Here is a 25,850-nt window from a genome sequence, read left to right as displayed (position 1 = left end):
CACAGCATTAGACGGCAAGTACAAACGCGAATAGGCGCTTGATATACGATTTTCGCCTATCACTTGAAAACAATGTGGACGCGCCTACAATTGGAGAGGGGCCAACTCCCATTGATCCCTAACTAAACAAAAACGCATCATTAACTCCCGGCACAAGTTGGCCGTAAATTGTCTAAAATGATAAACTTGCGTTAATTTCTCGCGTGATATGTACTAGCTTATCCCTCACACCCTGCGATAATTTCCCGCGTGACAAAAGCAACCAAATGTTTTCACAGTCCGCCGAAATATGCTACACCAAAACGCGTACAGTATCTTGTTTTGGAAATTGCTGTCTTGTCTCTTTATTTTTCTTTTCTGTTCAAATCGTGAGCGAAAACGCTTGTAGCTACGAGTACATTTAGAAGACCTCCCCCTTTATTGAAGGCGACGAAGTGAAGCTTGATCTAATCTTAATCTATAAAAGAAAATCGGACTTATGTTCTGTTAGCTATGCAATGTGTCGATCTGTAACTAAAATAACAAATGAAATGGAATAAAAAAAAAATAACAATTTAAGGATGGTATGCCTGTGTAACACTGTGGGAGGTTCCTGGTCAGCGGTCGGTATTTCCCACGTGACTCCCCATGCTTTCGCGCATCGCATGCCGCATCAGTCACAAGACGGCGAAGAGGAGAGCGTGGTGCTCATCTCCGGCTGGTATTTCAACATTCAAGAAGTGAATTCGCCAATTTATTGCTCTTTTCCTTTGCCAAGTCTTTGTAGCAGATAGTAGGCATTGAATTTTTGCCTCGAAATGTAGCGATAAACTTCAAATTCCATCGGTCATTCAATTCCGAGTTGGACATTGCGGAGTTTGGTTTCACATCTCGGACACAACTGAGAGAAACCAGTTGAAGGGAACCGAACCACTGATTGTACCTGCCTCCAGGTAAGAGGTGTACTATTTCCGACGCCTTCTTAATATATTCAAGCTATTTTTGCTTGTATTAAGCATTGAGCCGCGTGTATTTTGCGTTTGTTTGTTGTTTCGTATTGCGTTGAGATCAGTTTCTTCGGACCGAACCCGTTAGCTCGTCCACAACACAAACACAGTGCTTGGTGTACTTTTTTTATCACTTGTAGAGGAGATAGAAGGACTGGTGTATCCTGTAATTTTGGATTCTTCTTTGTTCATTGAGCGAATTGCACTGAACTGTTATTTGACACCCGATATATTAATTTTATCAATTAGTTACGTCGGGTAAACAGGGGACGCCCACATGGACCGCTTTGGATCTAGGAAAATCTTTGGCAAAGTTTTTTTGTCGGAACATTACAGAATATTGCGGGCCCTGCTGATTGACAAATCAACTTAAGTGAATTTTTAACCTGAGCTGAATTCCTCATGTAAATATATCAAATTTACTTTTAACTCTAGTTTATTATAATAAACAAGTCTCCATTTATCCTTTAGTTATATATCCTTATTAAAAAAAACATTAAAGTTTCTACAATGACAAATAACATGAAAAATAAAAAGTATAATCTTCAAGCCAGTAAAAAGATAACTGTAAGTATATGTTCAAGGCTTATTATTATAACTACATGCTCTAAGTAACTGCCTACTGTAGCTTGTTTGCCGTGTAGTCCTCCCACGCACTAAAAAACTTCCATTGTACTTTGTGGTACTTTTTTCTTTGGAGCTGCTTGAGTTCGCTTTGCACTTACAAGATGGATTTGTAGTTGACAGAGCTCTGCTTCTTTGTCGAGGTGCTTGAAGAGTACATAGAATGGTGAATGGTATCATCCATTAGCACAATTATCAAGGCATTATGGTAGCCCTCCAGGTCATTGTTGGTCCTGAGTCATTTTTATTCTAGTGTGACCTTAAGTTAATTTTGTACTTGGGGCAACCAAACAGTTCCATGTTCACAAAGGGGATACCGAGCCCCGTTAGGAGTTTGCGTTCGCAGTTACCACCCTTGTAGGCCACGATCCCTCCTTGACCATAGATGTCGTACCAACCCTTGACGACACGCCCAAGCTTTACATGGGGGATGCTCGATCCTGGTGCAAGATCAAAATTCATTCCTGTGACAAACTGGGTGACAAAGCGTGCTGACTTCCTATCTTTGGAGGAGAGCTCACTGTATCTCATTGGGAAGGTGAAATGCCTTAATGCTTTATTCTAGTGTGACCTTAAGTTAATTAAAAGTTGCATTTTTTGTGACAACTGCAAAATCAGATGCACTTATTCTTTATCATTTTTAGTCATTATGTCCTTTTTATTTGCAAAGTTACAATCTCTGAAAATATTATACAGCATTTTTCTCTGCTGTGATTTTCTCATGCAGGATTCTCATCCAGGATTCAGGTTTTCTTGCCAAAGTGATTCTTTTCATGGGCACATGTGTTTTCCATAATATGACCCCAGCCTGATAGTCAATCAATCAAGTTTATTTATTTTTTAGTTTTTCCTGAGCCTTCAAATTCTTATTTTGTGCAAATAGTATCTTTTTAAAGCTTTACTGTGGCTTGTCCGTGTATACTTAGGGTTTTCTTGTTTTCCCTTTTCTGCATACAGTAGAGTGCATTTATTCTGATTAAACGTGTTTTTTTCCATTTGGAAATTGCGACACAGAGTAGGAAAGTGATAAAAATAGTTGTCTTAATCTTGTATTTATCTAATAGCTGAGATGTCGGCATTGAGATGTTATTTTCATAGACTCGAATTAAATAGGATGAAGATGGCTATAGAGGATTGATGCTTGCAATGTAAGAAGCTCAGTAAAATGCTGCCATCTTGATAGACTCATCAGCACAATCTCTAACACAATGCTTGAATGATTTTGGACCAAAAAATTCTTGGCCTACATCAGTTTCTCAGCTGGGAAGAAATCATCAAACAGCTTTCAAAGGCTTGTTATGGCATCCTCCCCGTTTTGCCCAGAATAAATAATTTTTGCTGATTTTAAACTGAGGAAGCACAACAAAAATGTTCCTCACTAGCCTACAATCTGTATAAAAAAGATGAAAAATAATATTCAAATCAAACTTGATGTGATTTCTCAGGCATGTAACCTTTAGCACTAGGCAGCACTTGGCCGACAATCTGTCTCTACCACCACGTTTAGCTTCTTGGGAGAACATACATGATCACATGCCTAATTAACTCCCATTCTGAATGCTGTTGTTGCTAGCTCCATCTAGGTTAATTTTCTTTTAAATCCCTAAACACTTTCTCCTTGCAACTGTCCGTCGTGAGGGAGTAATAGATCCCAATGTTTGTGGAGTAGCAGGCTCTTTTTTTTGATTTCCTTTACAAGCCACATCAGCTTTTCGATCAAGTCCTTTTTCTTCATCTTGCAGACATCAAACTTCAGATTCACTCGATTTGGACTTAAAAAAAGGACCTCAGCAATTTTTTTTGGAGGGCGATTGCATCTGCTGTACCAGTGATTGCAAGTATGGTAATTTGTGAAAGTAGAGCAAGGCAACATTATTCTATACAATTTAGTTTTAGCAATGTATCACTTTAAAACTCTAGTTCATTGACAGCACAGTTCTGTTCCTTCTGTTTTACACAACAGAATGTTGGGGGTATGATTTTTTGCAAACGTTATGTCAGCTAACCTTCCATATGCTTTCCTATGCAGCGATCTGTAAAATAAAACTATTCACTCAGGCTATACTATAAACCCATAGACCAGGGTTGTGGGGTTAAAACGTTAAATCTTACAGCAAGGAATTTGTAGCTGGGGGGCTCCTCTGCTTGTGGATGTGTTTGCATTTTAGTTCACCACAATTGCTTGGACAACACTTATCAATCAATATATGAAATAGTAGGAAAATTGCAGCAAATGAGTTTGAACCTTGGTCTGTGTTAGTAGGATATTTTCCCTATAGTTGGCCAACTAAGTGTTAAAGTCAGGCAACATAAAATGTTTATGAGTATTTGGGTGTTGCTATCAGATGCCTTAGAGGCAGATAACAATCTGCAGGAGCCATGAGCACAATTAAATTACATTATATATGTTAATATATGATATTTATACTTTTGAAGCTTAATAGATCTATATTAGAAAAATTAACTTAACCCTTTCACTACTGAAGCCCAATGTGTGTCACATCCTGCTGTTCCTGGAGCCTAATTAGCATTCCCCACTAATTTACACACCAAAACAAAACATGCATGCTCAGTAGGTTTTGGAGGCAGATTGTAAAGAATAAAGCACAGAAACAAGTAGTGCAGATAATGAAGTTTTTAATGAACCGAAATATTTGCGTTTTTGCCACTATTGCTTAGAGCTATAATGATTTGAATTTACAATTTCATACAAAAATTCAAATTTCGCGCCATCTAATCTACCAATGATCTCAAATTTTGCATCATTTACAAAATTATTGTTTATCTTAGACACAAAATATAAATAGAACATATAGTAAAGGTAGTTGTAAGCATATAGTCATAAGAAATAGTGTAAACATAAAGTCTGTACTATGATAGTTTATGCCTTGCCATGGTCCATTTCTTGGAATGCCTGGTGGCAACCTTTACGGCAGAGACCGACTTTGCAGACCGCACACTCATAGTACGTCTCGATCTTGTAGCCTTTCGGGGTCGTTTTTCCCTTTTTGCTGCAAAGAACACATGCCCTCTTCCTTCCTTCTACATGAGTGGCGACATGAGCTGAGGCTGGGATGTTCTGGGGAGTTGGGGGAGCAGGGACTCGTGGGCGCTCTCTCGAGTTGAACTTAGCAATAAGTGATTGCACTAGTTCTGTCTTGAAAACGATAACAGTCCTCTTCGCCTTTCCTTGTAATTGGCGCTTAAATCCTTCAAGGACGAATGCGTTGGTCACTGCCAGATTGAACAAAAACCAAAACATGTATTTATACCATTTACGCGATTGCCAGCCCGAGGAATAAAACGATCAGAGCTGGGCCGGGCGGTCAACTCCTCCCATGTGCGCCGTGTCTCCTTCGGCTTTTCGATGTCCATTTCTTCGCGGCTGCGATACTTCTCACTGTGCGACCCGGCTCAAGAGGGGAAACATTTGTCGAAAGAAGACTGACATCCCTCTTGTCGTGCCATTTTGTGAAGAGGAGCTGGCCTCGCTGACGCTGAAGCATTTCACCGGGCTTCAACTTCTCTTTGGCACATGGCGGCAATTCCCTGCGATTCACGCGCAGAGTCCCGCATGCATAGGTTTTTTGATCCAGCAAGTAGTCAAAAAGCCGAACAGTTGTAAAAAAGGTATCACAGAAGATGTGTCTGTAACTGTTAAGGAAAGGCTTAGCCATATCCATAACCACATCGTAGCAGAGTCCATGGACACGCTGTCTGTTTTCTTGCCCAAGGTAAACTTTGTAGTTGCACACGTAGCCGTTGTTCGCGTCGGCCGCCATCCACACTTTTATGCCGTATTTCGTCGGCTTTGCAGGCATATATTGGCGAAAGCCAAGTCTTCCCTTGAAGGCAATCAATCCCTCATCGACTGATATGTCCTTTGAGGGCTCGTAAGTTTGCTGGATACTTTTTAAGACATCGCTCAGTACCGGGCGAACTTTAAAGAGACGGTCGTAATCGGCGTCCCCACGTTGTGGCTCGTTGTTCGAATCGCTGAAGTGCAGGAATTGGGCGATCTCTTCAAACCTTGTCTTGGGAATCACGTCCTGAATCCCAAGGTTTCCAAATAGGGGGTTTTGAGACCAATAAAGGGCTTGCTGTGGCAAGGAATTAATCCCCATCACGAGCGCTACCCCAAGGAACATGCGGAGTTCGTCGGGAGTGACGTCCTTCCACTTCGCCAGCCGTGCCTCTCTATTGGCCTTCTGCCCGATAATAAATTGTGCATATCGGTTAGTTTCGTCAGAAATTAAACCAATAAGTTCATCCGAAAACATCAAGCTAAAATAGTCTTCAGCTTTTGCATCTTCTGATACCGTTTTCTTCAACCTTTGTTGCCCGGTGAAGTCCTCGAGGTCGAAATGCGTGAGTTGCTCCGACCAATTTTTAACACTATCTTCATCGATCTCGTCGAATTGTTTACATCATCATTCTCGTCAGGATTAACACCAAAAATCGCTCTAAATTCGCTCGCATCGATCGCTAAAGATTCCGCCATGTTGGCAGTACAGGGGTGACTGATAAGTTTTCGGTCGGCGCTCACGCACCGATTGGCTAATGTCGTAAGAACAATAGTTCACGTGTTTTCCTGCTGCATGAATTCCCTATTGAGGAGTTGGACGATTGTTTTGAGTTGTATGCAAATTGGCCGCGTTTTCCCGCTCCAGGTAAAACGTCACATTTCCGTTTGGCCGCTTTTGGCCGTTTTGATAGTGAAAGGGTCAAATAGAAATAATGATGAAATGATAATGTGAAGAATAATAAATTTATTTTGAAAACTCAAAAATAGTGCATCCTTGAATATAAAAAGATTTCTGTGTAGCCTTTTTCCAGGTGGCAGGTCATACAAATGGTTGTTTCTCATCTAAATAGCTGGCTCATATTGTGTGTAGCCTTGTTCCAGGTGGCAGGTCATACAAATGGTTGTTTCTCATCTAAATAGGTGGCTCATCTCATGCCCAGTGTTGTGGCATTGTTACGTTTGCTTGGCTTTCCGCTTTTCAAATCTTTCTGAGTTTTGGTGTTATTATAAACTTGTTTTTTAAGTGAATAAAGGGTGAAAGAGGTTACATTTCTACAATCACGATACGAATTTAGCTTTCACTGTTGCACGGTGGAAAACCAAGGTTAGCCTGTATAACCTTTTCCCTGGCCAGCCACAGACACACAGACATGTGCCCTTGGGCCAGTTCTTGCATCATCTATAAATGGGACCTGATCCATGATGTTGTTCAAATGATTATCTCTGCCTGATATAAGTTTTGTTTGACTTTTAAACACGGAAACGGACTGGTACATGTTTAATTATATTTTGAAGTTCTTGATTATTAGTAGATAAAACTGTAATAGCACTAAGCTAAAGGACTGAGCCAAATAAGGCATGTTACTTATCTCTGTATCAAGAAGAGTAGGTGTAGTCCTGTTTGTTTGTAGTACATATTCTGTTCCTCCCTTTTCTTCGAGTTGGTTAGTTTGTGAGGTCTTTTTCTGGGCGTACTGTAGATCATTTTATGATAAAAGTTTACACATTTGACACATTGTGTATACAGAGTCTCATTGTCGAAGCCAGTTCATCTTGTATGCTTCTTTGGCATTATATCCAAACAGGACTGTACCCATTTGCCACATGCAGAGCCCTTGGTATCAAGGAAAATATTTTTGGTTGATTCTGAGTCTACATTAACATCGCTATGACCATTCTATTTAACAGCAAGATAAATGAACAGTTTGTTTGCTAGTAACTCTTTGTGCGTGAGTCTGTCTTTTTTCTTCTCATACCATGTGTGTGTTGAATGCTGGTTTTGGTGCTCAGAGGGCGAATTTTTGAATGTATTGGAAAGAAAGTATACAAAAGGAAGTCTCCAGGTTTGTATAGGTGCTGAATAAACCTGAGCTGACGACTGTGCATACATGTTTTACTTGTTTCCATGAGAGGCAGTTATTGCTTGTCATGTAACAATATCCACTGAAGTATTTCCAGCGTCACAGGGTATCATTCCTGTGTGTGTGTTTTTTCATTCAAAACGAACAAGGTATCCTCCTATTTATTTTGTCTGTCTTTGATCTGATCTTTAAGTTTGTGGAAATACTCTGGCATTAAAGGATTCTATGAGGATTCTCAGCATTGTGAATAAATCAGATTTACACTTGTTCTCGTCTTACCTTTCTTAAGAGCGTTGTGGTGAGCTGCGTCACCTTGGATTTCTCTATTGCCCCCGCTCCCACGCAAACACCTGCTGGACAAATTTTTCCACCGGAAATTGTCATAAACAGGTGCTCATCACTACAGGATAGAGCTGGTCTGATATTTCTGTAGGATGCATTAAAAAAAGGCAACATAAGCTTTATCTATGTATATAATGTGATTGAGCAGAACACACGAGGTTGATTAGGAAAGAGGTTTTACCTTATATATTATAACTTCAACAGTTACCAGTAACTTCTGCGTGACTGTTATGAAGGTTGCGCCATGCCCCCAAAGTGCAGTCTTGTGGCGGTAATTGGCATTTGCACTACCTTGCTCTCCTCACTCCCCTTCATCACATCTTCGACTGTTAATTCCTGCCCAGTTCCCATTTTGTATATTGATGTTGAACATAAGAAAGTCCCTGACTCGTAGGGCCTTCATCCATAGATACATATACTCACATTTTTATGGGAAAAAATGAATTTATTTTACTTCCTCTTTCACATCATTTTAATGTATGCAACGTTGCTCTCCAGGGGGCAGGCCTCTGTTCATCGAGCTAAGGAACGGCTTGTGCTAGTGCCTTGTGGCGTTTCTGTCTTTTATGTGTGAATATTCAACAAATGGGATGGGAAGCTACAGACTTAAGACCCAAAATATAATCCTGATAGGATCTGTCATGTACATGCAAATGACGCAATTAATAATCACTGTTGTGAAAATAAGGAAAGTAGCAACGTATATGTCATTTACAGTCGCCGATGACTGTTTGTCCGTTGTGTCCAAATTCGTCAGTGTCTTTATCAAAGGTTCTATTTTGTCAGTAATCGATTCTAGTTTGTGCAAGATATCTGTATTAGTGATTAGGTCGTAATTCTCGTTTACACATTGGGAGAGTTCAGAAAGCGCCACGCCTGGCCTTAAAATCCATTCACAGTTTCGGGTATTCAGATTTTTTGGTTGCTTTTGTTGGTGTTCATTTCAGTGCATAGAAAATTTGTTGTTGGTTATCCTCTATTTCGTCTCAGTCCAACATATTGTCGATGGAGAGAGGGCCCAAAACACATCCTAAGAGCAAGCGCTGTGTACCAGATCTTAGTGTGATCCATACTGTCTGCAAAAATCCACCCGTGACTAATGAGCGCCTACCGCTGATGTTGCCAACGTTTCCCATATGTCCTGGTATGTGTATATTGGAATCGTCAAAGATTTTGAATTAGGGCTCTCATGTATGGCAACTCCACTTTCCTGGCGAACGAGAAGTCGTCTGCTGCTATAGTAATGAACTGCTTGTAAGCCATTTTTTTTCTTCGAGAACCGTGTGTGACGTCACTGGTTTTTGACAGTGAACTTGTTGTAGTGTGCGATGAGTCGCTTACCTAAGATGTCTTTGCGCGGTTATGTGGTATGTTGCGACTAAGATCTGAATCAGCCAAAGTTTCCGCAATAAACAACATATAGTTGCGGGCTATATCCATCATCCCCTCCCCCTCAAATTCTTTCCCCATTTTTACGAGCACCACTACCGATGAAGTTAGGCCGAGGTGTGCCTCATTTATTTAAAAAAATGCACAGCTCTCTGCTGTTGTTTTTCCAGTGACCGAGTGTCCAAAAATAAACTGAGTTAAGAAAATACAGTTTTCACACAACTTTATAGAATGGCTTGTTCGAAATTGGCAAGCTAACCTCGTGTACTACTTTGGATGTGGCCACAAAGTTGTATACTTTACATATAACACTAGTAGTAGTGAGCCCCCCTACTATAGGACTAGTTGTTGAGTGGACATGTTGTTTGAGTTGAGGCTTTGTTGAGATGACGCATTTACGAATTGACACTGTGTTGAGTTGAGGCATTGCTAAGTTTACGCGTTGTTGAGTTGACGCGTTGACGTGTGGATGAGTTTAAAAGGGGGTACAGCTATCTGTGAAGGGGTATTCTGCAGTTGTTCCAACTCCTGATAAGTCTATTGGAACAACCCTCAAATTCATACCTTATAGCGCTGAGATCAGATACCAAAACGTTGTTGTTGCTCTCACAGGCACCCGTATCACTTTCCTTGACTTTTATTTTAATGTGTTTTCTATAATAATGACTAGAGAACGCGCTTGAAGTTTTGAAAGGAGTCTTGCAACATGTTGGACAGAATCCTTTGTGTTCATCAAAGAAGAAATGGACAAAGCTTTTCCAAGATAATAATTCTTTGGTTTTTTCTCCAAACAAGCCAGTTTTATTCTCTCTTTTTCTCTCGGAAAAATCATCAGAGTTTTCCAACCGGATAGAAAGTTCTCTAAAAAAATAGCTTGGAGATCTTCTCCCTCTTCGACAGAAGAGCCGAAGAGGCTTATTGAAGGTTTAACGTAAGCCACGACCACAGCCACGACTGAGATAATGCAAACTACAACTAGAAAATCAAAGTAGCAAGTTAGTATTCTGGTTTTGGTTCAACCAAATCACCAGTTTGAATGAATGATCATCAGTTAAGACAAAGTGACAGAAAATCGTTCAAACAGCGCGAATTGTTTTGGATTGAATAAACTTACCGTCGTGTAACCAAGTCATTTTCCTGACAGAGATAGTGAGAGCAACTAAAATTCTATTTTCCTGATGAATATGCCGTGAGATGCAACCGTGCTTGAGTAAGTTTGCCGTCCATCTCCCTAAGGACATTCCTGTGTATGGTATGCAGATATTTGTAAAGTATGGGCCTATTTAAGAAACATCTGACTGAGCTTCGTGGCTTTTCAATATATCCTTGAAACTCGGTAAGTCCGGCAGAATTCTTTTACCCCTCCCACCTCCCCTTTCGCTGGCTCCGTTATAATAATAAAAATTTACCCTATCAAAAAGATGTCTTCTTTGGTGGGTCACGTTCCCATCCCATCCCCTCTCATTTCTTTTTTCTGTGGGGGAAGGAAATGTTTCACAACATTTTCGCGCAAGTGAATTGCTGCGATTGCAGCTATGGCATCTGAAATATCATAGATACAAAGAAACATACAATTTTGAAAAAAAGCATGCTAAAAGTGCTTGGAATTATTCGACGTTTGTTAAAACAAAACTGCAAAATTTTGGAAGGCTAGCTGGGAAACAATAGAGAATAGAAATCCACTTTTTTTTTAAGAAATGAATAAGAGGGAACACCAAAACGATGCCCATCTCTCGACATACACTTAAATATTAGAATCTCTACCGTATCCCTCTTCTTCAACATGCTACATTGATTTTTTTTTTTAACACGAGTCCTTCGGGTGAGTTTCTAGAATTAAACAGAAAATAACCTATTGCATATACCGTCGATATGGGATTGGATTAACAGGGCCGTAGCTGGGAAGTTAGAAGGTCGAGTTATAATAAAAAAGTCCTAACAATGGCCTTTGTCTAAAAGAAAAGCCGCTGTACCTGTCTGCGTCGAACTTTTCCTCTGCACCTTCATTTATGATCCTCGTAATTCAAAGTTGGGTTTGTAAATAGAAAGAAAATATCTCTGAAGAGCAGCTAGATAAAAAGGAAATTTTGTTTTATTTGCTGCAATATTCTTCAATCGATTAGGAAGGCAATTTCCACCCTAATCTTTTGATCGAAGTTCACGTTGTTGTCATGAATGGTGTTGATGAAAATCATTATAACCCTGGGCAAATATCCCATTTTTTGGGCCAAGTTCTGACAAGGTTTCCGGTTATTTTTGAAGTCCAACTAAGAAATGTTTTTAGGTATTCTGGAAGCCCAATCCTTCCTCTTTCCAACGGTGGGAGATCATCGAGTCAACCCCATAAACAGCTGGTGTAAAGCCTCTTAAGTGAAGGGTACTTTCTCCAGGTTTGTTCCAGGTCTCGGGTACAAAGCGTCCATTCCAAACATCAGTTGTCTTATCGTGTAGAAAATGTCAAGCATACTTGGGAACCCGAAGATCAGACCTTAAACACGACCTTAGAAGCGGAGGTTCCACTTCGGCCGGCAACCCACTATGTGTACTACTAATCCATACAGGACCTTGTGTAGAACTTTTTTGCAAAAAGTGAATTTTTTGAAATTGGATTGCTTCAAATTTGGTATCGTTGGAATCGTTATGTCAAGGACATCAAGGAAATGGGCTCGGACCTCGAATCCGACCAAACTCCCTCGCTAAACCTAATTTTATTTCTCGGGATTTTCGCCCGACCTGTTTTTTTTCGCAAATACTTTTTTGTTTTTTGATATTTTTCTAAGCAGTAAACGGGAGGTGAAAGACCATGGTATGGGCTTTCCAACAACGTATAGTTTGTCTGATTTGGAGCATATTGGAGCATATTTCCATTTTTTCAAAATTTAAAACGAGTTATCTTCGTTACCATTCCTTACCATTGGGGTTAACTCAATAAAACTTCATAGACCTAGGCAAGGTCTCTAAGTGTAAGAGTGGTTTCAGCCATTTCAGCCAAAAATATTGGGTTTTAGAGTCAGAATTAAATTTTGAGCGAAAATCCCAAAAAGTCATTTTGTCAACATAGTTGTGTAACAACGAGAGTAGACTGTAGTTGGGGGCAGTACAGGTACCGCCGGGCTTTACTTTGCTGTTACCAGCTGGAGTTTTACCAGATCTGACTGCGGCTTCTACCGCACCCCTTTTGTATGCTCTCTAATGACGGCAAGCCCAAACAAGAGACCTTCACTGACACCCCGCAAACGTTTAGTTTCGTTTGGATAAAGGTTCTCAGCCAATGGGTGTTCGAAGAACGACATTCCAACATAGGCATGCCAGTGGGTTACCCTTGGACTTTCCGTGACCTTCATAATGATTATATGATTATTGTTGACTTCGGAGGTAACGCACTTCATGCTTGCCGAACAAGTGCGCATGACAATCTTCATGCGTGACCACAATGATTGACAACATTCCAATCATTTTTGCACTTGCTTCCTTTATACCAATTCTGGCTATACTAGAATTTCACTAGACCTAAACGATACCTAGAGTTACCTGCTCCCGAAGTCAAAACCAACTTTCTACCGGTGGTTGATAAATACGGAACGGGCATAGATGCTCGATTTACGATTCACGACAATATGGACCCGCCTACCATAGGGGGAGGGGCCAAATCTCGTTGACTCATAACTAAACAAAACGCATCATTAACTCCCGGTATAAGTTGGCGGTAGTTTAACTAAAATGCTAAAGTTATAAAAATAGCGAAACCCATCACCTAGTATTAATTTCCCGCTTGGCAAGTACTAGCGTATCCCGACTCCAAGCAATAATTTCCCGCGTAGCAAGTAGTAGCGTAGCCCCGACACCCTGCGATATTTTCCCGCGTGACAAGTCCCCCCTTCTAAAACTCGTTTCAGTCCCTGAAACGCATAAGACGGGTAAGGCTGTCCTACAAAACTACAAATCAGCGAAAGTTAATTACGCATTAGCATCAACTAAATCAATCAATCAAGGTAATAGCTGATAATTACGTGGGTAAAATAATGTTCATTTGTCCTTTATGTATTTCCTATATAGTTCTTTTTTTTTGTTATGCATTCATTGTTTGAATATAGTGTTCACACATAATATGAGTAATATATGATTGTCCATATCCGTAATCGTGTCCGTTAATACTTGCATGATCCGTTGACTTTTTTTGTATTGTGTACTTGGTTGTCCTGGCGCGCATTTTAGTTTTTGCTGGTTGTTCTCACGTCTGGTGGAAGCTGCACTTGTTCTTGTGTTTTAGTGATCTCTTGTAAACTTGATGTTTTTTTGCTTTTTGATGATTGGCTCCTGTTCCTTTTTGTTTTTCCCTGGTTTTTCTTTGAGTGTTTCTTTCTCTGTATCGTTCCTCTTTTTGAGGTTACACTTGTGGCACGTGGCAGGCACGTGGCGTTTGCTGTACGTGTGCTGGTAATACACGACTAACAGTGTAATGAAGAGGATCGTGTTTAAAATGCATAGGTCTGATATGACATAGAGCAGGATCTGATCCGAGTAGGTTAAGATAACCTCTTGAATCTTGTTGATTTGTTTGTTTGCTTCCGCGATCTGCTCCGTCAAACGAGAGTCATAGGTGAGGTTAACATTATCCAGTTCTTTAGCCACTGATTGGTTGATGACCATTTGTGATGGCACATCAAGTGATTTGTGATGTAAGTCCAGTGTAAATCGATCCTGGAGGTGCCAATCTACGTACTGAAGTGACTGCTTAGCAAATATTGGCAAGTGAACATCGAGTCGTTCCGAACAGTCTGTTATTCCTGATTTCATCCCTTGAAAGGACACGTTGCATGGGAGTGTAAAGACCTGCAGAGGCCGTAGGTCCAGGGCTCCCTGCGTTGTTTGCAATGTGTCGTGGGTTGTTGAGAGATAGGTTCGTCCTCCCAATCCAATCAACGGGTGTAGCGTATCGCAGCTTGTTGGTAGAAAGTTCCTTGCATACTTGAGTTTAGTATGTTTGTTAAATGGAAGACCGAGCCATTCACTACTACCTATTTTATGTAGTATGTTGGTTGGGCATAGAAAAGCTTTGTCATTTTGAAAAAATTTGGACAGGGCACTTTGCTTTACAATATATTTTTCCGAGGGGCATGTAATTAATGCAAGGTCATTTGTGCGAATTGGCCCCGAGACACATGATCCTGTAAGGTTGACATTTAAAGGGCTAAGGTTTTCAACTGTGCAGAAGGAACCAGTATCCTTGACAACAGGAATTGTGATTAAAATGTGAAGGTTGAGTTTATTCGCTCTGTGCTCTACTTCGGCTGTTGGGGCTGCGATCAAATTTATACCGTGTGATAACGCGTCTGTTGTTAAAGCGAGATCGGGATCTTCACGAAAACGCCACTGAATGTGCGTAATGATAAACTGCGGAAATTCGAAAATGGAAATCAATTTTGTGAGTTGATACGCATGACAGTGTCCACCGTACTCTGTATCTCAAAGGATCGCAGAAGATCACTCATTGCGCGGCTTGATTCCATCGTATATTTTGACAGAAATTCCATTAGAAGTTTGTCGTGACATAAGCACTAATTGTTTTTTGCCACGTTCTGAACGTCTGATCGACTTGTTGCATATTGTGGGAGAGCCTATTTATCTTGGTGGACATTGTGTCTGTTAGTTTGAATAGATAAACGGTTTTACCGTTTACCGCTCTAATTAAATGTTGAGAAGTTTGTAGCGCGCTTGTCATACTACGCAAGGTCGCGCGCAAGTTTTTAACGTGGTTTTCTTCGCATTTCCCTAGTGCGCTCTTGTAAAGAAGTCGAAATAAACCGAAGAGACCAGCATAGCATGCCGGGAGACGTTCCGGTCTCATAATAGTATAAATTGGATAGGAATGTGTTACACTCGATCAAGATAGAAAGAGACATTTGGCGTTGCATTGTATCGCGCGTAACAAAAACAGTAGATTGGAGGTGGTTATAAAACGTTGTATGAGCCTGTGAACACTTCGTTGACAGGGTTCTTTTGGGACCTAGCGGAGATGTTCTAAGGTCTGCCGTAATATGTGCTAATTTGGTGTCGTCATAAAGTAAGCTGTCGGGGGTGATGGGAAACATAAAGCGCTGCAGGGTAAAAGGTCACTTGTTCTTTGAATTCGCCAAATTGTTGTGCATTTGAAAGCCGAATCACTATTGTGAAAATGAAGCAAGTAGCAAAAAGGCTCGGTGTTCCGTAAAACAACATACTCGGCATCTATTGGTCTGAAAGATCAATTCAAATAGAAAGCTAAATTTGGGTGATTACAATGGATTTATTTATATTGCATGTACTTGGCTACAATGATAAAACAGGTTAATTAACTATCGAGTTCCCCTAAGTTTGCTCATACTGACAGAAGAAATTTAGAAGACTACGTATAGCCTTGAAATGCAGAAAAAAAACCTAATTTTTTTATAAAAAGAAGATATATTGTAAGAGGAACGTCGATAATTACGGGAGATAAGAAGTGTGGTTTATGAATATAACTAGTGTAGACGGATGTATCCGTCGGTGATGGCGTCAAAATAATCTTCGACTGTGTCCAGTGTGAACGGGTAGTCATTGATTAATTGGTCCGGATCCACATCATCATCCTCCGAATCCAGCTCCATCCCCGCGAAAATGGCGGCCGGAGGCTTCTCTTCCTCTTCTTCTTTTGGCTTTTGTGTAGAGGGCTGTGACTGCTCCTTCCCTGCCTGAGGTTTCTGTTGGTCGGTTTTCTGCGTAACGACAACCGGAAGTAAAAAAAAAAGTTTTAGTGTCGAACGTGACGTTCAACAAAATCTGTGTTTTAATAGTGTTGGCAAACGTTCGAGAAGAGCAAAGGAGAGAAAAGAATTTAGAGTATTGCATCAAAAAGGGATTGCTGTCTTCAAAAGATTCGAGTGTGCTACCTACAAACAAAATTCGAAGGATTGCAATCTGAGTCCGTCTCTTCGCCTTCTCTGTTGTTCGTCTTGGCCGAGTTTATACTTCAGATTTAAAAATAAAAAATGCTGTCACCTTAAAACTTACCTGTTTATGTTGAATTCCGGACAATCTCGCTCCGCAAACTGATAATACTGAATTTGAGATCGTGAAAAAGTGTGAAATCCGTATCTACTACAGTAAGTAATGCGCCGTTGACAGCATCGCGGGTTTTCCACTGGAGAGTCTTGGTCAACTCGCGTTCGGATTGTATGGCCTAACAATGGCAGAGCGCGAAGTTTGCTCTCTTGGGTAGGGAGGGTAAAATAGTTTGCCCTAGTTCCCAGACCAGCCGAGCGCGACATTTTCCCACCTGGCAGGGAGGGTAATATAGTTTGCTCTCCTTCCCAGCGCGGTCAAGCGTAACTAATTGTCCAACGGCATCGGTCAAGGATAATTGTGGCTACTTTCTCGTTTTAAAATACGGCTAGCGGCCAGGGAAAATAGTTTAGCTCGGATGTTTTGCCACATATCGAATGTAAGTGTACCCTGGCATAGGTCTGCGAGATAAAAATATTTAGTTTGTTGTTTTTTCCTCTCGAATTTCGACGGTATTTGAGTGCTACCGAAAATGGCGCCTCCAACCTTGTATTTTTCTTTAGTAGGGAGAGAGAAGTCATAAATTCCGTTGAGAAACCCCCCCCAAATCGTTTATTACACGTGAGTTTGACAACAACAAGGCATGTTCTAAGTTCTAAGGCAATTTTATTGACAACATTTCACACACAAAAAATGCTTTACTCGACCGATCTCAGAACAGCCGAATTCCGATCTACGACAAGCAACCATTGCCTGGGCTACCTGTGGTTGTAGTGGGTGATGAGTCGCTTATCTAAAATGTTATGGCGCGGTTCCCAAGTTTGTGAATCGTCTGACCACAAGACTAAGTATTCGGTTGTTTTGCGTCTTCGGCGACAATTCAACAGCTTTTTCGCTATGAAAATGTCGTCATTGTCTGTGGATTGTTCTGTAGCGGTCGGTGTTAGTGAGTATTTGGATTTGTTCTCTGATGTCTCGTCTGGAGTTCTGTTATGTGTAGTTTGGCTCATGCTTGGCACGGATGTCGACTGGTTGGTAAGAGCGTCCTCAGCTTGTTTGAGTGGTTCTACTGTTGTGAAAATGTCTGAAGGGAGATCGTCTTCATCCAGGTAAGGTTCGTCAGTGTCGTCATTGTTAGGGGGGTCTATAGGTCTTTCGTTTCTGTCGATAACTTGTTTCATGCGGTTCACATCCACTGCGAATCTAGCACAGTGATTGTCTAACGTTCGTACAAAGAAATGCACACCCGAGGCCCCTCGTTTCACAAGACGAAATCAATTTCCTACACTTGTTTTTAGAAGTTCTCGGAGTGAAAATCCAAACTAGTTCAATCTCTGATACAAAATATTATACAGCATTTTTCTCTGCTGTGATTTTCTCATGCAGGATTCTCATCCAGGATTCAGGTTTTCTTGCCAAAGTGATTCTTTTCATGGGCACATGTGTTTTCCATAATATGACCCCAGCCTGATAGTCAATCAATCAAGTTTATTTGTTTTTTAGTTTTTCCTGAGCCTTCAATTTCTTATTTTGTGCAAATAGCATCTTTTTAAAGGTTAACTGTGGCTTGTCCGTGTATACTTAGGGTTTTCTTGTTTTCCCTTTTCTGCATAAAGTAGAGTGCATTTATTCTGATTAAACGTGTTTTTTTCCATTTGGAAATTGCGACACAGAGTAGGAAAGTGTTAAAAATAGTTGTCTTAATCTTGTATTTATCTAATAGCTGTCGGCATTGAGATGGTATTTTCATAGACTCGAATTAAATAGGATGAAGATGGCTATAGGGGATTGATGCTTGGAATGTAAGAAGCTCAGTAAAATGCTGCCATCTTGATAGACTTATCAGCACAATCTCTAACACAATGCTTGAATGATTTTGGGCCAAAAAATTCTTGGCCTACATCAGTTTCTCAGCTGGGAAGAAATAATCAAACAGCTTTCAAAGGCTTGTTATGGCATCCTCCCCGTTTTGCCCAGAATAAAGAATTTTTGCTGATTTTAAACTGAGGAAGCACCACAAAAATGTTCCTCACTAGCCTACAATCTGTATAAAAAAGATGAAAAATAATATTCAAATCAAACTTGATGTGGTTTCTCAGGCATGTAACCTTTTGCACTAGGCAGCACTTGGCCGACAATCTGTCTCTACCACCACGTTTAGCTTCTTGGGGGAACATACATGATCACATGCCTAATTAACTCCCATTCTGAATGCAGTTGTTGCTAGCTCCATCTAGGTTAATTTTCTTTTAAATCCCTAAACACTTTCTCCTTGCATCTGTCCGTCGTGAGGGAGTAATAGATCCCAATGTTTGTGGAGTAGCAGGCTCTTTTTCTTTGATTTCCTTTTCAAGCCACATCAGCTTTTCGATTCAGTCCTTTTTCTTCATCTTGCAGACATCAAACTTCAGATTCACTCGATTTGGACTTAAAAAAAAGGACCTCAGCAATGTATTTTTGGTCGCGATTGTATCTGCTGTACCAGTGATTGCAAGTATGGTAATTTGTGAAAGTAGAGTAAGGCAACATTATTCTATACAATTTAGTTTTAGCAATGTATCACTTTAAAACTCTAGTTCATTGGCAGCACAGTTCTGTTCCTTCTGTTTTACACAACAGAATGTTGGAGGTATTATTTTTTTGGAAACGTTATGTCAGCTAACCTTCCATATGCTTTCCTATGCAGCGATCTGTAAAATAAAACTATTCACTCAGGCTATACTATAAACCCATAGACCAGGGTTGTGGGGTTAAAACGTTAAATCTTACAGCAAGGTATTTGTAGCTGGGGGGCTCCTCTGCTTGTGGATGTGTTTGTATTATAGTTTACCACAATTGCTTGGACAACACTTTTCAAGCAATATATGAAATAGTAGGAAAATTTCAGCAAATGAGTTTGAACCTTGGTCTGTGTTAGTAGGATATTTTTCCTATAGTTGGCCAACTAAGTGTTAAAGTCAGGCAACATAAAATGTTTATGAGTATTTGGGTGTTGCTATCAGATGCCTTAGAGGCAGATAACAATCTGCAGGAGCCATCAGCACAATTAAATTACATTATATATGTTAATATATGATATTTATACTTTTGAAGCTTAATAGATCTATTTTAGAAAAATTAACTTAACCCTTTCACTACTGAAGCCCAATGTGTGTCACATCCTGCTGTTCCTGGAGCCTAATTAGCATTCCCCACTAATTTACACACCAAAACAAAACATGCATGCTCAGTAGGTTTTGGAGGCAGATTGTAAAGAATACAGAAACACAGAAACAAGTAGTGCAGATAATGAAGTTTTTAATGAACCGAAATATTGGCCTTTTTGCCACTATTGCTTAGAGCTATAATGATTTGAATTTACAATTTCATACAAAAATTCAAATTTCGCGCCATCTTCTCTACCAATGATCTCAAATTTTGCATCATTTACAAGATTATTGTTTATCTTAGACACAAAATATAAATATAACGTATAGTAAAGGTAGTTGTAAGCATATAGTCATAAGAAATAGTGTAAAAATGTACTATGTACATACTGTACTATGATAGTTTATGCCGTGCCATGGTCCATTTCTTGGAATGCCTGGTGGCATCCTTTACGGCAGAGACCGACTTTGCAGACCGCGCACTCATAGTACGTCTCGATCTTGTAGCCTTTCGGGGTCGTTTTTCCCTTCTTGCTGCAAAGAACACATGCCCTCTTCCTTCCTTCTACATGAGTGGCGACATGAGCTGAGGCTGGGATGTTCTGGGGAGTTGGGGGAGCAGGGACTCGTGGGCGCTTTCTCGAGTTGAACTTAGCAATAAGCGATTGCACTAGTTCTGTCTTGAAAACGATAACAGTCCTCTTCGCTTTTCCTTGTAATTGGCGCTTAAATCCTTCAAGGACGAATGCGTTGGTCACTGCCAGATTGAACAAAAACCAAAACATGTATTTATACCATTTACGCGATTGCCAGCCCGAGGAATAAAACGATCGGAGCTGGGCCGCGCGGTCAACTCCTCCCATGTGCGCCGTGTCTCCTTCGGCTTTTCGATGTCTATTTCTTCGCGGCTGCGATACTTCTCACTGTGCGACCCGGCTCAAGAGGGGAAACATTTGTCGAAAGAAGACTGACATCCCTCTTGTTGTGCCATTTTGTGAAGAGGAGCTGGCCTCGCTGACGCTGAAGCATTTCACCGGGCTTCAACTTCTCTTTGGCACATGGCGGCAATTCCCTGCGATTCACGCGCAGAGTCCCGCATGCATAGGTTTTTTGATCTAGCAAGTAGTATTTCGTCGGCTTTACAGGCATATATTGGCGAAAGCCAAGTCTTCCCTTGAAGGCAATCATTCCCTCATCGACTGATATGTCCTTTGAGGGCTCGTAAGTTTGCTGGATACTTTTTAAGACATTGCTCAGTACCGGGCGAACTTTAAAGAGACGGTCGTAATCGGCGTCCCCACGTTGTGGCTCGTTGTTCGGATCGCTGAAGTGCAGGAATTGAGCGATCTCTTCACGTCCTGAATCCCAAGGTTTCCAAATAGGGGGTTTTGAGACCAATAAAGGGCTTGCTGTGGCAAGGAATTAATCCCCATCACGAGCGCTACCCCAAGGAACATGCGGAGTTCGTCGGGAGTGACGTCCTTCCACTTCGCCAGCCGTGCCTCTCTATCGGCCTTCTGCCCGATAATAAATTGTGCATATCGGTTAGTTTCGTCAGAAATTAAACCAATAAGTTCATCCGAAAACATCAAGCTAAAATAGTCTTCAGCTTTTGCATCTTCTGATACCGTTTTCTTCAACCGTTGTTGCCCGGTGAAGTCCTCGAGGTCGAAATGCGTGAGTTGCTCCGACCAATTTTTAACACTATCTTCATCGCTCTCGTCGAATTGTTTACATCATCATTCTCGTCAGGATTAACACCAAAAATCGCTCTAAATTCGCTCGCATCGATCGCTAAAGATTCCGCCATGTTGGCAGTACAGGGGTGACTGATAAGTTTTCGGTCGGCGCTCACGCACCTTATACAATGAAAAATTATGCGCGGTTGGTTGGATTTGATTGGCTAATGTCGTAAGAACAATAGTCCACGTGTTTTCCTGCAGCATGAATTCCCTAGGGAGCAGTTGGACGATTGTTTTGAGTTGTATGCAAATTGGCCGCTTTTTGTCGCTCCAGGTAAAACGTCACATTTCCGTTTGGCCGCTTTTGGCCGTTTTAATAGTGAAAGGGTCAAATAGAAATAATGATGAAATGATAATGTGAAGAATAATAAATTTATTTTGAAAACTCAAAAATAGTGCATCCTTGAATATAAAAAGATTTCTGAGTAGCCTTGTTCCAGGTGGCAGGTCATACAAATGGTTGTTTCTCATCTAAATAGGTGGCTCATATTGTGTGTAGCCTTGTTTCAGGTGGCAGGTCATACAAATGGTTGTTTCTCATCTAAATAGGTGGCTCATATTGTGTGTAGCCTTGTTCCAGGTGGCAGGTCATACAAATGGTTGTTTCTCATCTAAATAGGTGGCTCACCTTATGACCAGTGTTGTGGCATTGTTACGTTTGCTTGGCTTTCCGCTTTTCAAATCTTTCTGAGTTTTGGTGTTATTATAAACTTGTTTTTTAAGTGAATAAAGGGTGAAAGAGGTTACATTTCTACAATCACGATACGAATTTAGCTTTCACTGTTGCACGGTGGAAAACCAAGGTTAGCCTGTATAACCTTTTCCCTGGCCAGCCACAGACACACAGACATGTGCCCTTGGGCCAGTTCTTGCATCATCTATAAATGGGACCTGATCCATGATGTTGTTCAAATGATTATCTCTGCCTGATATAAGTTTTGTTTGACTTTTAAACACGGAAACGGACTGGTACATGTTTAATTATATTTTGAAGTTCTTGATTATTAGTAGATAAAACTGTAATAGCACTAAGCTAAAGGACTGAGCCAAATAAGGCATGTTACTTATCTCTGTATCAAGAAGAGTAGGTGTAGTCCTGTTTGTTTGTAGTACATATTCTGTTCCTCCCTTTTCTTCGAGTTGGTTAGTTTGTGAGGTCTTTTTCTGGGCGTACTGTAGATCATTTTATGATAAAAGTTTACACATTTGACACATTGTGTATACAGAGTCTCATTGTCGAAGCCAGTTCATCTTGTATGCTTCTTTGGCATTATATCCAAACAGGACTGTACCCATTTGCCACATGCAGAGCCCTTGGTATCAAGGAAAATATTTTTGGTTGATTCTGAGTCTACATTAACATCGCTATGACCATTCTATTTAACAGCAAGATAAATGAACAGTTTGTTTGCTAGTAACTCTTTGTGCGTGAGTCTGTCTTTTTTCTTCTCATACCATGTGTGTGTTGAATGCTGGTTTTGGTGCTCAGAGGGCGAATTTTTGAATGTATTGGAAAGAAAGTATACAAAAGGAAGTCTCCAGGTTTGTATAGGTGCTGAATAAACCTGAGCTGACGACTGTGCATACATGTTTTACTTGTTTCCATGAGAGGCAGTTATTGCTTGTCATGTAACAATATCCACTGAAGTATTTCCAGCGTCACAGGGTATCATTCCTGTGTGTGTGTTTTTTCATTCAAAACGAACAAGGTATCCTCCTATTTATTTTGTCTGTCTTTGATCTGATCTTTAAGTTTGTGGAAATACTCTGGCATTAAAGGATTCTATGAGGATTCTCAGCATTGTGAATAAATCAGATTTACACTTGTTCTCGTCTTACCTTTCTTAAGAGCGTTGTGGTGAGCTGCGTCACCTTGGATTTCTCTATTGCCCCCGCTCCCACGCAAACACCTGCTGGACAAATTTTTCCACCGGAAATTGTCATAAACAGGTGCTCATCACTACAGGATAGAGCTGGTCTGATATTTCTGTAGGATGCATTAAAAAAAGGCAACATAAGCTTTATCTATGTATATAATGTGATTGAGCAGAACACACGAGGTTGATTAGGAAAGAGGTTTTACCTTATATATTATAACTTCAACAGTTACCAGTAACTTCTGCGTGACTGTTATGAAGGTTGCGCCATGCCCCCAAAGTGCAGTCTTGTGGCGGTAATTGGCATTTGCACTACCTTGCTCTCCTCACTCCCCTTCATCACATCTTCGACTGTTAATTCCTGCCCAGTTCCCATTTTGTATATTGATGTTGAACATAAGAAAGTCCCTGACTCGTAGGGCCTTCATCCATAGATACATATACTCACATTTTTATGGGAAAAAATGAATTTATTTTACTTCCTCTTTCACATCATTTGAATGTATGCAACGTTGCTCTCCAGGGGGCAGGCCTCTGTTCATCGAGCTAAGGAACGGCTTGTGCTAGTGCCTTGTGGCGTTTCTGTCTTTTATGTGTGAATATTCAACAAATGGGATGGGAAGCTACAGACTTAAGACCCAAAATATAATCCTGATAGGATCTGTCATGTACATGCAAATGACGCAATTAATAATAAGATATATTAACTCGTCAAGTTTCTACTGTGTGTACTTCATCCACAACCAGCACTTTCACTTTGTTGCAAGGGCCCGCCCAGTGATAAAACGATAACCTTCCTGAATGAATCATCCAGCTGAATCACTTTGCAAAGGCCCATGCAGTGATTTGTGGATAACTGCCTAAGATGAATCATCCAGCTATGTGTCTTCATAAAATGTGCGCTGTCTAGAGTGATGTGAAACACAGAGTGCTGCACGGTAAAAGGTCACATTTTCGATGAATCCACCAAATTGCATTTGTAAGTTGAATCACTGTTGTGAAAATAAGGAAAGTAGCAACGTATATGTCATTTACAGTCGCCGATGACTGTTTGTCCGTTGTGTCCAAATTCGTCAGTGTCTTTATCAAAGGTTCTATTTTGTCAGTAATCGATTCTAGTTTGTGCAAGATATCTGTATTAGTGATTAGGTCGTAATTCTCGTTTACACATTGTGAATGGATTTTAAGGCCAGGCGTGGCGCTTTCTGAACTCGCCCAGTTTCGAGTATTAAGATTTTTTGGTTGCTTTTGTTGTTGTTCATTTCAGTGCATAGAAAATTTGTTGTTGGTTATCCTCTATTTCGTCTCAGTCCAACATATTGTCGATGGAGAGAGGGCCCAAAACACATCCTAAGAGCAAGCGCTGTGTACCAGATCTTAGTGTGATCCATACTGTCTGCAAAAATCCACCCGTGACTAATGAGCGCCTACCGCTGATGTTGCCAACGTTTCCCATATGTCCTGGTATGTGTATATTGGAATCGTCAAAGATTTTGAATTAGGGCTCTCATGTATGGCAACTCCACTTTCCTGGCGAACGAGAAGTCGTCTGCTGCTATAGTAATGAGCTGCTTGTAAGCCATTTTTTTTCTTCGAGAACCGTGTGTGACGTCACTGGTTTTTGAGAGTGAACTTGTTGTAGTGTGCGATGAGTCGCTTACCTAAGATGTCTTTGCGCGGTTATGTGGTATGTTGCGACTAAGATCTGAATCAGCCAAAGTTTCCGCAATAAACAACATATAGAACTGAGTTAAGAAAATACAGTTTTCACACAACTTAATAGAATGGCTTGTTCGAAATTGGCAAGCTAACCTCGCGTACTACTTTGGATGTGGCCACAAAGTTGTATACTTTACATATAACACTAGTAGTAGTGAGCCCCCCTACTATAGGACTAGTTGTTGAGTGGACATGTTGTTTGAGTTGAGGCTTTGTTGAGATGACGCATTTACGAATTGACACTGTGTTGAGTTGAGGCATTGCTAAGTTGACGCGTTGTTGAGTTGACGCGTTGACGTGTGGATGAGTTTAAAAGGGGGTACAGCTATCTGTGAAGGGGTATTCTGCAGTTGTTCCAACTCCTGATAAGTCTATTGGAACAACCCTCAAATTCATACCATATAGCGCTGAGATCAGATACCAAAACGTTGTTGTTGCTCTCATAGGCACCCGTATCACTTTCCTTGACTTTTATTTTAATGTGTTTTCTATAATAATGACTAGAGAACGCGCTTGAAGTTTTGAAAGGAGTCTTGCAACATGTTGGACAGAATCCTTTGTGTTCATCAAAGAAGAAATGGACAAAGCTTTTCCAAGATAATAACTCTTTGGTTTTTTTTCCAAACAAGCCAGTTTTATTCTCTCTTTTTCTCTCGGAAAAATCATCAGTTTTCCAACCGGATAGAAAGTTCTCTAAAAAAATAGCTTGGAGATCTTCTCCCTCTTCGACAGAAAGTTCCCCCATTAAATCTGGTAAAAGTCGTGAGCGCTATCCATGAGTTCACACTACAAACTCGCGAAGAGCCGGAAAAACCTCTTGGAGAGCCCTTCACAAAAGCAAGTTAAAATACCAGGTAGTTCCAGGGAATATTCCATTTACCGTGTAGGGCAATATATAAAGTTGACTCAAATAGTCGAATCTCAAGAGCAAATATCCAAAGAGGCGAGAACTCAAGAATAACAAAGGAGGTGTGCCGCTTCAACAAAGGCGAGTTTAAAATTAAAGGCTTACCTTTGCATCAAACCACAATGGCTTCGTTTTTTTTACTCGGCCGAAGAGGCTTATTGAAGGTTTAACGTAAGCCACGACCACAGCCACGACTGAGATAATGCAAACTA

At 40.6% G+C, this 25,850-nt stretch overlaps 1 long non-coding RNA gene across 1 annotated transcript; it reads left to right on the top strand.

Annotated features, from left to right (window-relative positions):
- The first annotated feature begins 654 nt into the window (after positions 1-654).
- On the top strand, positions 655-25,302 carry LOC125557256. The gene is made up of 2 exons (XR_007305189.1): positions 655-5,671; positions 20,764-25,302. It is a non-coding gene; the product is annotated as an uncharacterized LOC125557256 (long non-coding RNA).
- The last annotated feature ends 548 nt before the right edge of the window (positions 25,303-25,850 follow it).

This window comes from Nematostella vectensis, chromosome 12 (assembly GCF_932526225.1).
Source record: "Nematostella vectensis chromosome 12, jaNemVect1.1, whole genome shotgun sequence".
NCBI classification, from domain to species: Eukaryota; Metazoa; Cnidaria; class Anthozoa; order Actiniaria; family Edwardsiidae; genus Nematostella; species Nematostella vectensis.
The sequence above is the reverse complement of the archived record's forward strand: the minus strand, read 5'-3'. Positions and strand labels throughout refer to the sequence as shown.